A 14,538-nucleotide genomic window follows, 5' to 3' on the forward strand; every position below is an offset into this window, starting at 1 on the left:
TACTAGACATTTTCACAATTTAACCCATGTGAATGCCTCTGGTCTCAAACGCAGATACAGCATTAGCTGGAAAGAAGCTAAAGCTGTTATCCAATGATGCCTAACTTGCCAAATGGTACATTCCTCATCTTTTACAGTTAATCCTCGAGGATTGGATTACTTAATTGGAAGGATAACCTTACTCCCTTTGGCAAATGGATGTCACAAATATTCTCTCATTTGGGAGACTAGCTTATGTACATGTATATGTGAACAGCTTTTCTCACTTTGTCTGGGCTACATGCCAATCAGGAGAGTCTTCTGCCTGTGTTAAATGTCACCTTTTACAGTGTTTTGTGGTGATGGACATTCCAGCCTCTATTAAAACAGATAATGTCCCAGGCTATACAAACCAATCTCTAGCTACATTTTTCTCTATGTATAATACTAAACACATTACTGGTATCTCATACAATTCTCAAGGATAAGCCATAGTGGAAAGAATGAATCTTTCCCTAAAACAGCAGTTGCAAAAGCAAAAAGGGAGAACAGATAATATGAAACACTGCAGATACAACTTAATGTAACAGTATTAACTTTAAAATTTTTGAGCCTACCCAAAGGTCAGATGTTATCAGTGGCTGAACAACAACCACAGAAACTAGCTGCAAAGACAGAAGGAGAACAACTGGTTTGGTGGGGAGATCCGACAACAAAAAGTTGGAAAACATGAAAAATAATAACTTGGGGTAGATGTTATGCTTGTGTTTCTCCAGACCAAAATCAATAGCCAATTTGGATACCATCAAGAGACCTGAAACCTTATCATGAGCCAGATGCCAAGGAAGAGACTCTGGGAGGATCCCAAGGATTCCCTGGTTGCAACCATGTTGAGACTGATGCTGAGGAGAACACCAACTGTCACAAGCAACACCCATTGAACACAACAACCCATCTGGGAACAGATCAATAAGCTGCCACAGATAGCAGAAGAGAACCTGAGGAAAGTGAGACAACCAGTCACAATGAGTAATTTAACTGTAGTTATGGTAGCGATGATCACCACTGCCATGAGTATTCCTTCCACAACGGCCGACACGGAGAACAGTTATGCTTATTGGGCATATTTATCAGTCTTGGCTGGCAATAATGCCTAGATGCAATCACTCTATGACACAGTTACACATGCTTTCTGATCTCAGTATTAACCATAATAAATCTGCTCCTATAATTGAGGCATACTATCCTCAAAAATCTATTTATAAACAAAATTGAACCTGACCCAAAAAAATGAATATACTTGTTTAGGAAGATTGCATTGGAGAATAGGCAACGGTACTGTGCAGCTATTCCTATGGAATCATTATTAATTGGTCTTCTAAAGGGATGTTTAGCTGGAATTGCACCTCTCAGTCTGTGGGCCATGCCACACTATGTTCAGATAGTCTGAACAAACCAGTCAGATGGTAGAAATAATACGAAGTACGGCAAAAGTTCCTATTATCTGGAATCATGACATTATAGTAGCACCTCAACCTCACATGATATGGCTCACTTTAGGAGCTAAACATTAAGGATTTGTGGAAATGATTAGTAGCTCTTAATAAGATCAAAATTTGGGAAAGAATTAAAAAAATCTAGAAGGACATTCTACAAACTTGTTTTTAGATATAGCAAAATTAAAAGAACAATATTTAACGCATTTCAAGCACACCTCACTTTAACACCAAGAACTGGAGTGCTTAAAGAAGCTTCATACAGATTAGCAGGTAGTAACCCATTAAAATGAATAAAAACACTTGGAAGCTCTATAACATCAATGATGATTGTGTTTTTAATCTGTGTTGTCTTTATGTAGTCTGCAGATGCGGATCCTGACTCCTGCAAGAAGTAGTTCACCGTAACAAAGCTGCCCTTGGTTTTATCATTTTGAAAATCAAAGAAAGGGGACATATTAGGAATAGGCCCCAAAAATCTGGCCATAAACTGGCCCCAAAACTGGCCATAAACAAAATCTCTGCAGCACTGTGACATATTCATGATGGCCATAATGACCATGCTGGAAGGTTGTGGGTTTACTGGAATGAGGGCAAGGAACACCTGGCCTGCCAAAGTGGAAAACCACTTAAAGGCATTCTTAAAACACAAATAATAGCATGAGTCATCTGTGCCTTAAGGGCATGTTCCTGTTGCAGATAACTAGCCAGACTCACCCCTTTATTTCAGCCCATCCCTTCATTTCACATAAGGGATATCTTTAGCTAATCAAATACCTATAGAAACAATGCTAATGACTGCCTTCTGTTAATAAATAAGTGGGTAAGTCTCTGTTTGGGGTTCTCAGCTCTGAAGGTTGTGAGAATCCTGATTTCCCAGTTTACACCATTGTATTTCTGTGTGTGTATCTTTAATCTCTTTATCGCTGCTGGGTTAGGGTCTCCCTGACATAGCTCGTCTCAGCATAGACCAATAGACAACCCATAAATACACACTTAAGTATACAAGGAACTCATTTTTGGATGAAGATGTCAAGAACAAATATTGTGAGAAAGACAGTTGCTTCAATAAAAGCAGAGAAAATTGGATATTCATATGCATAGTAATGAAAGTAGGCCCCTCTCTCCCACCATACACAAAAATCAAATCAAAATTGATTGAAGATCTCAAGCCATGGAACCACTAGAAGAAAACATTGGGAAAACTCCCCTAGGCATTGGTTTAGGAAAATATTTATTAAGTAATATCCAGAAACACAGGCAACTGAAGCAAAAATAGAAAAGTGGCATCACATCAAGTTAAAAAGTTTTTGCACAGCAAAGGAGATAATGAAGAGAAGAAACACCCTCCAGAATAGGAGAAAATATTTGCAAACTATCCATCTGACAAGTCATTAATAATCAGAATGTATGAAAAGCTAAACAACACAATAAAAAGAAAGCCTGGCAAGAGATCTGAGTAAAAATTTCTCAAAAGAAGGCATACTAATGGGAAACAGGTTTTCAAATAGGTGTTCAATATCATCAATCATCAGAGAAATGCAAACCAAAAATTGTAATGAGATATAATTTTACCTCAGTTAAAGTGGTTTTATTCACAAGACAGGCAATAAAAAATACTAGCACAGATATGGAGAAAGGAGAGTTCTTATACACTGTCAGTTGGAATATAAATTAATACAACTATGAAGAACAGTATGGATGTTTCTCCAAGAACTAAAAATAAAGCTATGATTTGGTCAAGCATTTTATTGCTATGAATATACCTAAAAGAAAGAAATCAGCATGTCATAGAAATACTTGCATCCCCAATTTTATTAAAACACAGTTCATAACACCCACGATTGAGAAGCAACCTAAATGTCTATCAACAGAAAAATGGATGGAGAAACTCTGGTACATATACATAGTGGTAAACTCCTAAGTTATTAAAAAAATGAAATTCTGCCATTTGCAAAAACATGGATAAAACTAGAGTGCATGATGTTATTGGAATAAGTCAGGCACAGAAACAAAAACTCATGATCTTACACATTTGTGGGAGCTAAAAGTTAAGCAATTGAACTCTCGAAAATAGAGAGGAGAAAAATCATTACCAGAGGCTGGGAATGGTAGTGTGAGAGGGATGGGGAATTGGGGATGATTAATAAGTACAAAAATATCATTAGGAAGAATGAACTAGTATTCGATAGCAAAATAGTGTGATCACAGTCAGCAATAATTTGTTGTGCATTAAAAAGTACCTGACAGGATAATTGCAATATTTGTAACAATAAAGAAATGATAAATGTTTAAGATGATAGAAACCCTACTTATCGTGATGTAATTATTATACATTATATGCCTGTATCACAATATCTCATGTATCCCATAAATGTATACAACTATTGCTTATCCATCAAATAAAAATAAATAAACTAGAAGTCTGTGAAAGTCAGTCATGTAAATTGGGGCATTCTTGTCACACTGAACTAAAACAGAATCAAGAGGTTACCGGTAAAAAGCACTCAGAATGCATAACATTGTTTCAAGAATATAATTCTTTTATAGCCTGACTAGTAAAACTGCTGCTGTAACCAGAGTCCACTTTTATGTAACAGATGCTAAGACAACCTCCTGCAAATCAAAAATTAATTAAACCCACCACAAGTCACTAATCAGAGCTCCCCATACCTTCCTAGTGCCAGACAACCTTCTTGAAAAATATGTAATATCTCTCCTCTCCTCTCTTGCTCTCTCTTGTCTCTTCTCCTTGTCCTCTCTCTGATAAAATCTCTAATCTTCTGTTTGTTCCTCAAGCATATTAAAGTTTACCTGGTCTGTGTGTATGTCCCAAATTGCAATTGTGCCTTCCCAAATAAAATGTTTTAACTTCAGAGATTTTTCTCTACATTCTATTTGATATTGATATGCTTAGTGTCAGAAATGGGATTCCAGAGCTGACTCACTTTGGAGAAAATCGCAGGCCTGTAGAACTATAATGTGATGAACTCACACTGAGGCCATTTGAGCTCCACTAATTCTGTAGGTTTCCTCTCTTCTTGTTACGTTTTCTGTTCTACCTTGATTCCCCAGAATTCTGAAACTATTCTCAGTATTCATATTTCTTTACATATTTTTACATATTTTATATGTGAATTCTACATATTTTATATGTGAATTCTACATATTTTATATGTGAATTTTACATATTTTATATGTAAAATAAAGTTTACATGCTTTACATGTTTTTACATATTTTATATGCAAAAATATTTACATATTTTATATGTAACTTTTTATAAATAAATCACAAATTTATTTATACTATTTACATAAATTTATTTTTATAGCAGAATGTAATTGAAAATATTACATTTCCAAAATTTTGACTAAAATGTCATTGTTGGTAGAGTCTCTCTGTAACACACACTGGAGTTCAGTGGTACAATGTCAGGTCACCACAATCTCTGGCTTTTGGGTTCAAGCAATCATCCCTCCTCAGCCTCTGGAGTAACTGAAACTGCCTTTGCAAAATTTTTTACTCTGAAAATTATGACAGTAAAGATATCAGACCTAACTGACCCCATATTGCCTCTACCCTCAAAACAGTCCTTGTTTATTCCTAGGCATAGGCCAAACTAGCTTTGGGAAGAACTTTAGTGCATAGTCTACATAATATCCAATTTCAAAAGGATAAACTATTCTTGTAAAACAAATAAAAGGCCACCAGCCACTAAGTCAAATGAGGAGGAGTGGAAATGTAATTGTTACCACCCATTATTCTGGAGGTCATAAGATTTGCAGCTTCCTCAGTTACTTTTGAGGGTAACATTAGTATTGTGAACCTAAGGTTGGTCTTTTGAGGTGTCTTTTCAGGATTTTGCATTTATAACAACCAGATGACCCTTCCTGGACCTTCCAACCAGTTCTCTCTTCCCCACCCAGGAAGTGACTCAGCAGAAGAGAACAGCTTTGACTCCTTATGATTTAACCCCCAAGCCAAATAATTAGTACTCCCAATTAGCTAGCTCCATATCCATCAAATTTTCCTTAAAATATCTGATCCCTTAGTTTTCAGAGATACTGATTTGAGTAGTAATAAAACTCCAATCTTCCATACAGCCAGTTCTGCGAGAATTACTCTTTGACTGTTGCAGTTTTTTTTTTCAGGTCTTGATAAATTGGCTTTGTCTAGGCAGCAGACAAGGTACATCCGTTGGGTGGTTTTGTGTCCTGAGATCCCCCTCCCCACTTTGATTTTTTCTGCCTTTCCTTCAAGTTTTCCCACCTTTCCAGACTGAGCAAGTTTTCTTCTTACATATAGTGATTGATGTCCCATGTCTCTCTTAAGTGCATAAAATGATGCTGTCCTCTAATTACCTTGGGCACATGTCATCAGAATCTCCCAAGGTTGTGTTACAGGAATGTATCCTCAACTTTGACAAAATTAACTTTCTAAATCAACTGAGACCTAACTCAGATATTCAGGGTTCACATTTTTTTTCTATATACCTGTTTACTAACTTGTGCTAAATTTTTTCTTTCTCTGAAAAAACAAGTTCAGTCATCAACAGTTCTGACACAAATTTTGTCTAGTTTTGGGGATAGGTATTCAGTTGTATTGTAAGTTTTCTAGAAGAACAACTTGCATTAGAAATTTTTATTTATGGCTGGGCATGGTAGCTTATGCCTATAATCTCAGCACTTTGGCAGGTGGCTTGCATTAGAAATTTTTATTTATGGCCAGGCACGGTAGCTCACGCCTATAATCCCAGCAATTTAGGAGGTGGTGGTGGGTGGATCACGAGGTCAGGAGATTGAGACCATGCTGGCTAACATGGTGAAACCCCATTTCTAGTAAAATACAAAAAAACATCGGCGGGACTTGGTGGCAGACACCTTAGTCCCAGCTACTTGGGAGGCTGCAGCAGAAGAATGGCATGAACCTGGGAGGTGGAACTTGCAGTGAGCCAAGATCATGCCACTGCCCTCCAGCCTGGGGAACAGAGCAAGACTTGTTTCAAGAAAAAAAAAAAAGAAATTTTTATTTATACCTTTTCCTAATTCACTTGGCAAACCATATTTTGTGGTAATTATTTTTTCTTTTTAAAAGCTACTCTCCCTCATCAAGAGTCCTTGTATCAAGCTTGTCAGCTTTCAGGACTGATACTTTTTTTTGTGACTGTTTGCTAATAAGGATACTGATGTCAGATAATTTCCCTTATGCTTCTCTTAAACTTCTGTGTGCAAGGTATTTTTTTTAATGCAAAATTATTTATTTTTTCTGAAAGAAAACAGCTTGTTCTAGAGAGTTCTGGCACAAAACTTGTTGACAGCTTTGTGTGCTGCTCAGGCTGAATAATCATTCCTATTGATGTGTAACTTGAAGGACCACTGGCATAAGATAATTCCTCAATTTGCTCTCTTTAAATATATGTTGACAAACTTTCCCTTGTTTGTATTGTATTATTTTTTTCTGACAGAAAGTCGCTCATAGTCAAAAGTCCTGGTACAAAGTTTGTCAGCTTTCAGGGTCAAATATTTGTTTTGACAGTTCTTTAGAAGAATCACAAATGTTAGATTTTTTTATTTAGATTTTTTTCAAATACCCATCTTTGTATTAAAACCTTTTTCTGTTTTTCCATGAAAGAAAACAGTCAATAATCAAGGGTTTTTGTAAAAAGGTTGTTGTCAGCTTTTAGGGCTGGGTATTTTTTCATTTTGATGGTTCCCTAAGTATGCCACCAATGTGAGAGAATTTTCATTCTTGCTTAATTTAATGAATGTCTGCAAACTTTCTTTCCTATGAACTGTTTTATTGCTTAAAGAAAGTTGCCTATCATCAAGTGTTCTAACAAAATGCTTTCTGTCAGCTTTCAGGAATGCTCATCAATTTGACAGTTCTTTAGAAAGGCCACTGATGTGAGAGAACTTCCACTCCTTGCTTTTTCTGAATGTCTGTCTGCAAACTTTGTGTATGTTAATGTATTTCTGGTCATGAAAGAAAATTCCTTAGTATTGACAGTTTTGTCACAGAGTATGTTGTCAACTTGCATGACTTAGATATTCATCGGCTTCCATTTGTTAGTGTGAAAGAAGTGTATTTCTTACTTCTAACTGCTTGTCTGTATATTCTCTTGCGTTAGCATCTTTTTTCTTGAAGAAAACTACTCATCAAAAGTTCTGGCAGAAATTTTTTTTTTTACCTTGCAGGACTGATGTTCATTTGCATTGATGAGATTATTAGAGGACCACTGGCATAAAAAGCTTTTCTTTTTTGCTGCTTCTGAAAGCCTGTCTGCTAACTTTTTTGTGTGTTAAAATTTTTCTTTCTCTGCAAACTAACTGCCTATCATCAAGAATTCTTGCACAAAGCTTGTTGTCAGCTTTAACGGCTGAATATTTAGGTATATTTGGAGGGCCATTGGTATAGAAAATTTCTACTTTTTGCTTTATTTTAATATTTGTCTACTTTTTTTCATATAAACAGCTTTCTATTATCAGCAATTGTTGTGAAGTTCCAGGTTCTTGGTGCCATGAACAAAGAATTGGACATGGCACACACGACAGATAGTAAAGCAGCAAAGTTCTATCAAGCACAGCAGCACCCTTGATGGGGGAGAGTGGGCTGACATCTGCAAAATAAGATGAGTGTCAGTTTGCTGTATTTTGTTCTTTTTGTTTTGTTTTGTTTTGTTTTTTTGTTTTACATGTTTGTTCTCTTCTGTTCCCAGGCTGCCTAATCTCTAGCCAGCATTTTCCTTTTGAGTGATGGGAAAGATGCTTAGTTTCCTTGGCCCCTGTGCACTTGGATGTCAACTTTATCCCATAATTTTAAGTCCAGGCATAATATTTAATCAATATGCATGAGCATTAATGAGTTCATTAACATGCAATGTATTTTATGAATACCTTTTCTAATGCTCATACCTATCTCTAAGAAGCTGCCTATTACTCATTTGGTCTGGATTTAGCTAGCTATGGGCTCCTTACTCAATCTTTTATTTTACTTTTTTTGTCTGCTCAATTTTTGCTTCTTATATTTTTCTTGCTCACCCAACTCTTTCCCTTGTTCTTACTAATTCAACCTCTAATTTCCTCTGCTATTTTCTTGCCTAATTTCTTCCATGATAGAAATGATCCTCTTAAATCTTAATGAGGTGCTAAAGGGTGATGGCCCATTTTCTGTACCTATTTTTCACTGGCTTTGTATAGTGATAATGCCTAACTGGAGGTCATAGAACTCTCTCCATGCTTTAGGTGAGGGTATCTGGTTTGGTCATAGCTTGGTGTTTTTCCAAGGTTTTTGGAGTAATCATCATCTGGAACTTGAGAGCTGCCAGATGGTCAGACACATATAAAATAAGGCAATTCAAAATACAGAGTTCTAGAAGTAGTAAAATTAAGATGATTATTAAATGTTTTAATACAAGCAAGATGATTGGTAGTGGCCAGTTCTTAAAATGAGAAAACTCAATGGAAAAAAGCTATTGAGCCAGCTTGCTCAAACTCCTATTTCTTCCCTTATTCTGTCAATGCAATTAGAACTAGAGAAAAACAGTTACAAAATCTGACCAAAAACCTGAAGGAAAGAATTATCATAGTTAGTCTCAAAAGAACAAAATTGAATGCAGTGACACACTGACAAGTTTTTAAAAGAAATAGGTTGTAAAATTAAAAGTAAAATATCTTGTATTTTCATTGAGAGAAAATTAATTTCTCAAGAAAACTATATTTTCATAAAGGGGACCATCTTATTAAAATTGTTACAACTGATTTTTAAATAGTAAGCAACTTAATCAAATACAAAGTTTTCATTAAGTTCATGAACCTTATGATGATTTGCATAGACAATCTATGATATGCTTAAACTTTCTGACTTGTCACAAACTTTTCTCTTTCTTAAGTCAACAGTTATTTTACATTAGAACAAATGTTTACCATAAAATATCCTTTTTATATAAAATTATTCTTTTTTCTTTATAATCTTCTGTAAGAAAAAAATGGTTGTACATGTCAATGTCTTTCTTTACATTACTCTTCCCTACTTGTAGGTTTCTTCCTAGCTTATTTTATATGTAACCATTTTAAGTTCATAGATTCACTTAAATAACTTCTGAATTAGACAAAATTCTTCATTTTAAAAAAATCAGAGACAAAATCCTGGTAGGCTCCTGACCTTTAATGCTGCCGATGGAGATGCTGAATTAAACAACCCCAATAATAAGTCAGGAAGAGCAGAAGAAAAGTGATAGGTTTAAACTTCAGGGCATGGAAGTGTAGGGTAATGTGCATCAGGAACCGCTACCACAGCATCACGAGGGCTTCTTTATTTTGTGAGAAGTTACAAATATACCTATTTTTTACACAAGAAAGAATTTCCTGTTCACACCCAGGAAATTTCTATGGTAGGTCTTTGTAGAACTACATGAGACTTATTTGTGTTTATTCCATATTTATTATCCAGGATGCTTGGATCGCATTATCCCCATGGTCAAAGTTTCTAGGCTTCATAGCTGAATAATAATTATCTGCAGCTAAAAAGCAGTAGTCTTTTCAACACTGTTATGAGAATAGTTAGATAGACCTAGCATATTTATGAGTGTTACAGAAATAATATTCTGTTTAACCAAAGGTTAGCTAGATCTTAGTCCCAACACTCCATGCTTGCTTTACTGTGCTGAAGCTGTTAACTGAACCTGTAACTGCAGTAACAACCCAATTTTTTACCATAGTACCTCTTAGTAGGAGGGGAACTAACTCAGCAACTGAGAACTCTCAGAAATTCTTGTTGAAAGATTTTGTTTTAATTAACAAGTTGGAATAGGAGTAAAAAATCTAGTCTGTGTCTTTCTTTTTATTTCCATGGCACTTAGACCAAAGGGATGTTTTTCCCCATAAACAGTAAGGATAGAGTAGTGTACCCCTGTATTAAAAATAGTTGGAATTTGGGTGCCCATGATATCCAGAGTTATCCCTGGTTTGTTAATGATAAAGATAATATTCCTGGATGGGGCAGTGAGGGAGATTGTAAGCTCCTTCAGTCTTCACTCATTTCTTTCCTTTGCATTGTTAGAATTTTAGCTGACTAAGCCTCTTGGTGGGAGTGGGGACAATCAATACTCCAAAGCCAGGGATAATGACTGGTACTTTTGCACTGGCAGCAAGTTAGGGGTCTCACAAAATTCTTCGTCCAATGTCCTTTCTTTGAACTTGAAGCAAGGGTTACTACTTCTGGGCCCTTGCAGGTTATCCTTTGACACCTTCTGGGCCTTTAAGGCATTGCTAATAATTGTAGCTATAATTTTGGATTACTGTTTATTCTTCTCTTCTTCTTCTAGGTAATGATTCTTGTATACCATAAAAGCAGTATCCAGGAACTGAGCCTGAGATTTCTAAGACACCATTTTTCAACCGTTGAAGTTTGCATCTAATATTAGGGGCAGGCTGGTTTATAAAGTGCTGAGCCATAAGCACCTTCCCTTTTTGTGAGGCTGAGTCTCCGTTAGTAAATATTTTAAAGTTTTCTTTCAATGAGCTGTAAAACATAGCCAGGTTTTTTCTTTCTTTTTTTTTTTCCTTTGTGACTAATGTCAGCTTGTAATAGTTTACTGCCTAAGTGATTTCTTTTCTTGTTCTTTTATGAAACGTTAAAAGACAGATACAAGGTTGGAAAACATTTGCAATCTCCCTTGGACTTTCAGAATAACTTGCTAGTTTTTCTTTCCATTGCTGTATGTCTGTTAGCTTTTACTGAAAAAGAGGCTTGAACTCTCACTGTGCCTTCCAGCCCTGTCACTTCCGTGAGAGAAAGTACAATTTGGGATATATGGGTTGCCTTTTCCAGTGTGTAGGGGAACCACTAGTCTATTTGTTAATTCTTGTTTGTTTGTTTGTTTGTTTATTTATTTATTTATTTATTATTATACTTTAAGTTGTAGGGTACATGTGCATAACGTGCAGGTTTGTTACATATGTATACTTGTGCCATGTTGCTGTGCTGCACCCATCAACTCATCAGCACCCATCAACTCGTCATTTACATCAGGTATAACTCCCAATGCAATCCCTCCCCCCTCCCCCCTCCCCACGATAGGCCCCGGTGTGTGATGTCCCCCTTCCCGAGTCCAAGTGATCTCATTGTTCAGTTCCCACCTATGAGTGAGAACATGCGGTGTTTGGTTTTCTGTTCTTGTGATAGTTTGCTAAGAATGATGGTTTCCAGCTGCATCCATGTCCCTACAAAGGACACAAACTCATCCTTTTTTATGGCTGCGTAGTATTCCATGGTGTATATGTGCCACATTTTCTTAATCCAGTCTGTCACTGATGGACATTTGGGTTGATTCCAAGTCTTTGCTATTGTGAATAGTGCCACAATAAACATACATGTGCATGTGTCTTTATAGCAGCATGATTTATAATCCTTTGGGTATATACCCAGTAATGGGGTGGCTGGGTCATATGGTACATCTAGTTCTAGATCCTTGAGGAATCACCATACTGTTTTCCATAATGGTTGAACTAGTTTACAATCCCACCAACAGTGTAAAAGTGTTCCTATTTCTCCACATCCTCTCCAGCACCTGTTGTTTCCTGACTTTTTAATGATCGCCATTCTAACTGGTGTGAGATGGTATCTCATTGTGGTTTTGATTTGCATTTATCTGATGGCCAGTGATGATGATTGGGCAGTATGGCCATTTTCACGATATTGATTCTTCCTATCCATGAGCATGGTAGGTTTTTCCATTTGTTTGTGTCCTCTTTTATTTCACTGAGCAGTGGTTTGTAGTTCTCCTTGAAGAGGTCCTTTACATGCCTTGTAAGTTGGATTCCTAGGTATTTTATTCTCTTTGAAGCAATTGTGAATGGAAGAATTCTTGTTGTTTTTATCAGTAGTGCTCAAGGGAAGAGTTATAGGGAGGTGGCTGTGGTTCCCCCTGAGAGACTGGTGTCCCCACAGCAGAGGATGATGTATAATGTCTAAATCTGTCTTTAGACTCTCCTTTTGAGGACCTTTATTTGGAGCCTTCCATATAGATGGGCTCTATTCAGAGAGACATTATACTCCAAGTTGTTTGAAAAAATAGCTTAACCACTGACGCAATATTATGTTTACTATTGCTAGTTTGGCATCCCTCTCCATGTGAAACTAGTCATGTAAAGTTTTTATAACTTTCCACTGGGCTGCTTGAGGAAGATATCATCTTGGTCCCATATACCACTGGAGTTACTGTTTTTGTCCTTCTTGCTCTTTTGTTTGTTGTTTTTCTTGTATTGTGTGGTTAGTTTCTGTGGGGGAATTATGGTAAGAAAACAAAACTAACACTGATTGGGACTGTGTTCTGAGGGCTGCCACTTTGACTTTCTTATTGGCCTTTCTCTTTTTCTGCACTACGGGGGTTAAATCTTTCTGTTCCCTCTACAACGAATTATGGCTTAGCCTTTGGTAGATACATGGCTCCTCACAATTAAAGAATTTTATTTTCATGTTTTATGGAGCAATGCCTGCTGATTAGCAATATACTTTTTTATTCTAGATTGTAGCAAGATCATAAACCACAAGGAATTCAAATTTAAGATTTGGGTATATGTGGGACTTTTCTTCTTTACATAATATTGAGCCCAAATAAAAGCAATAATATCAACTTTTTTGTGCTTTGCCTGGGGGGCAGTGGCTGGACCTTAATAATAGTGTTGTGGTTTACTATTGCCTACCCAACCTGGCATTCTCCATTAGGCATACAGGTACTGTCATTTGTGAAGCAGTCATCTTCAGGGTCTTGAAGAGCGTGATCTTTTTGATCTGCTTGTCTTACATTAGCGTGTTCAATAATATATTCACAAATATCATCAATTATTCACAAAAAGTATCAATTATTGAGCCTGTGAGAAGTAGTAAACCTGGATTCAGGGTCTTACAAGTTTTAACTTCCGGATTACTAAAAAGCATAACTTGATACTTGATTAACATTTCTCCTGTCATCCAGACGTGTTCTTGTTTTTTACCTCCAGGATTAATTTACCCTGGTGTTGTCAGTAATTTCAGTGGCTGACTCAGAGTGATCTTAGTGGTTTCCTCTGCTAAAATAGTGATGGCTTCTACTGCACGCAAGAAGCTTGGCCAACTTAAGGATGCCCCCATTCAATTACTTTGAAAAGTAAGCAATTGTTCTAGGTTTTAAGCCTAATATTTAGATTAGGACACCAGTAGCAATGCCTTTACTTTCAGCTACATATTTTAAAAAGGCTTAATGAGGTCTGGGATGCCTGATGCAGGACCCTGGGTGAGGGCTTGTTTCAACTCAGTAAAGCCCTCTGTAATTATTGAGGGTTTATTCACTTGGCTCATTCTCTGTTCCCCATGTTGCCTTGTGAATGAGCTTTGCTATAAATCCAAAATTGGCGATTTTGAAAAATCCAGCTATCTCCAGTTTAAAAAAAAAAAAAAGTTATTATTTTGTGTGATCTATGCCTAATCCTCATATACCTTGCCCATTCTCTGAGGATATCTGTCAAGACTGAACTATTTCCAGTTTTTGAAAATGCAGCTGAGACAGAAGTTTTGTAGGATTGAGGCTGAGTTTGTTCTTGTCTGTCTATGGAGGAAAACAACGGAAACTTGAAACAGAGCCTTCTGGTCCAGTGCTTCTCAATGGGGCATCTTCTATGGGGGACCTATGTTAGGTTTGAGGGTCAGCAGGACATCTTCTTCTTGAGTATTTTCATGATATGCTTTATGTCTGTGGCCTTAGCTAGGTGTTAGTGTCAATTGAACCACTTGAAGAAGGATCCCACCAAAATTGGTGATTTATAAGTTTCCCTTTAGCCCCATGTGTATCCCTCAGCTTTTGGCTTCCCTGTAGCTGCCCAAAATAGCATCTTCTGAAATCAATTCTTAAACCATTTTGATGACTATAGTTTGAGGAACAAGAAAAGGCAGACCGCCTAGCTTAAATTTGTCCTGTTAACAAGGAAATTGAGTGTCCTCTAACTATACCAGATAATCCAGGCACAGAAATTATCCATGGATCTGCTGTGCAACTTGGGCAGTGATTTAAGAGATTCCACCAGGAGT

The sequence above is a fragment of the Macaca fascicularis genome, chromosome Y, assembly GCF_037993035.2.
Source record: "Macaca fascicularis isolate 582-1 chromosome Y, T2T-MFA8v1.1".
NCBI lineage: Eukaryota > Metazoa > Chordata > Mammalia > Primates > Cercopithecidae > Macaca > Macaca fascicularis.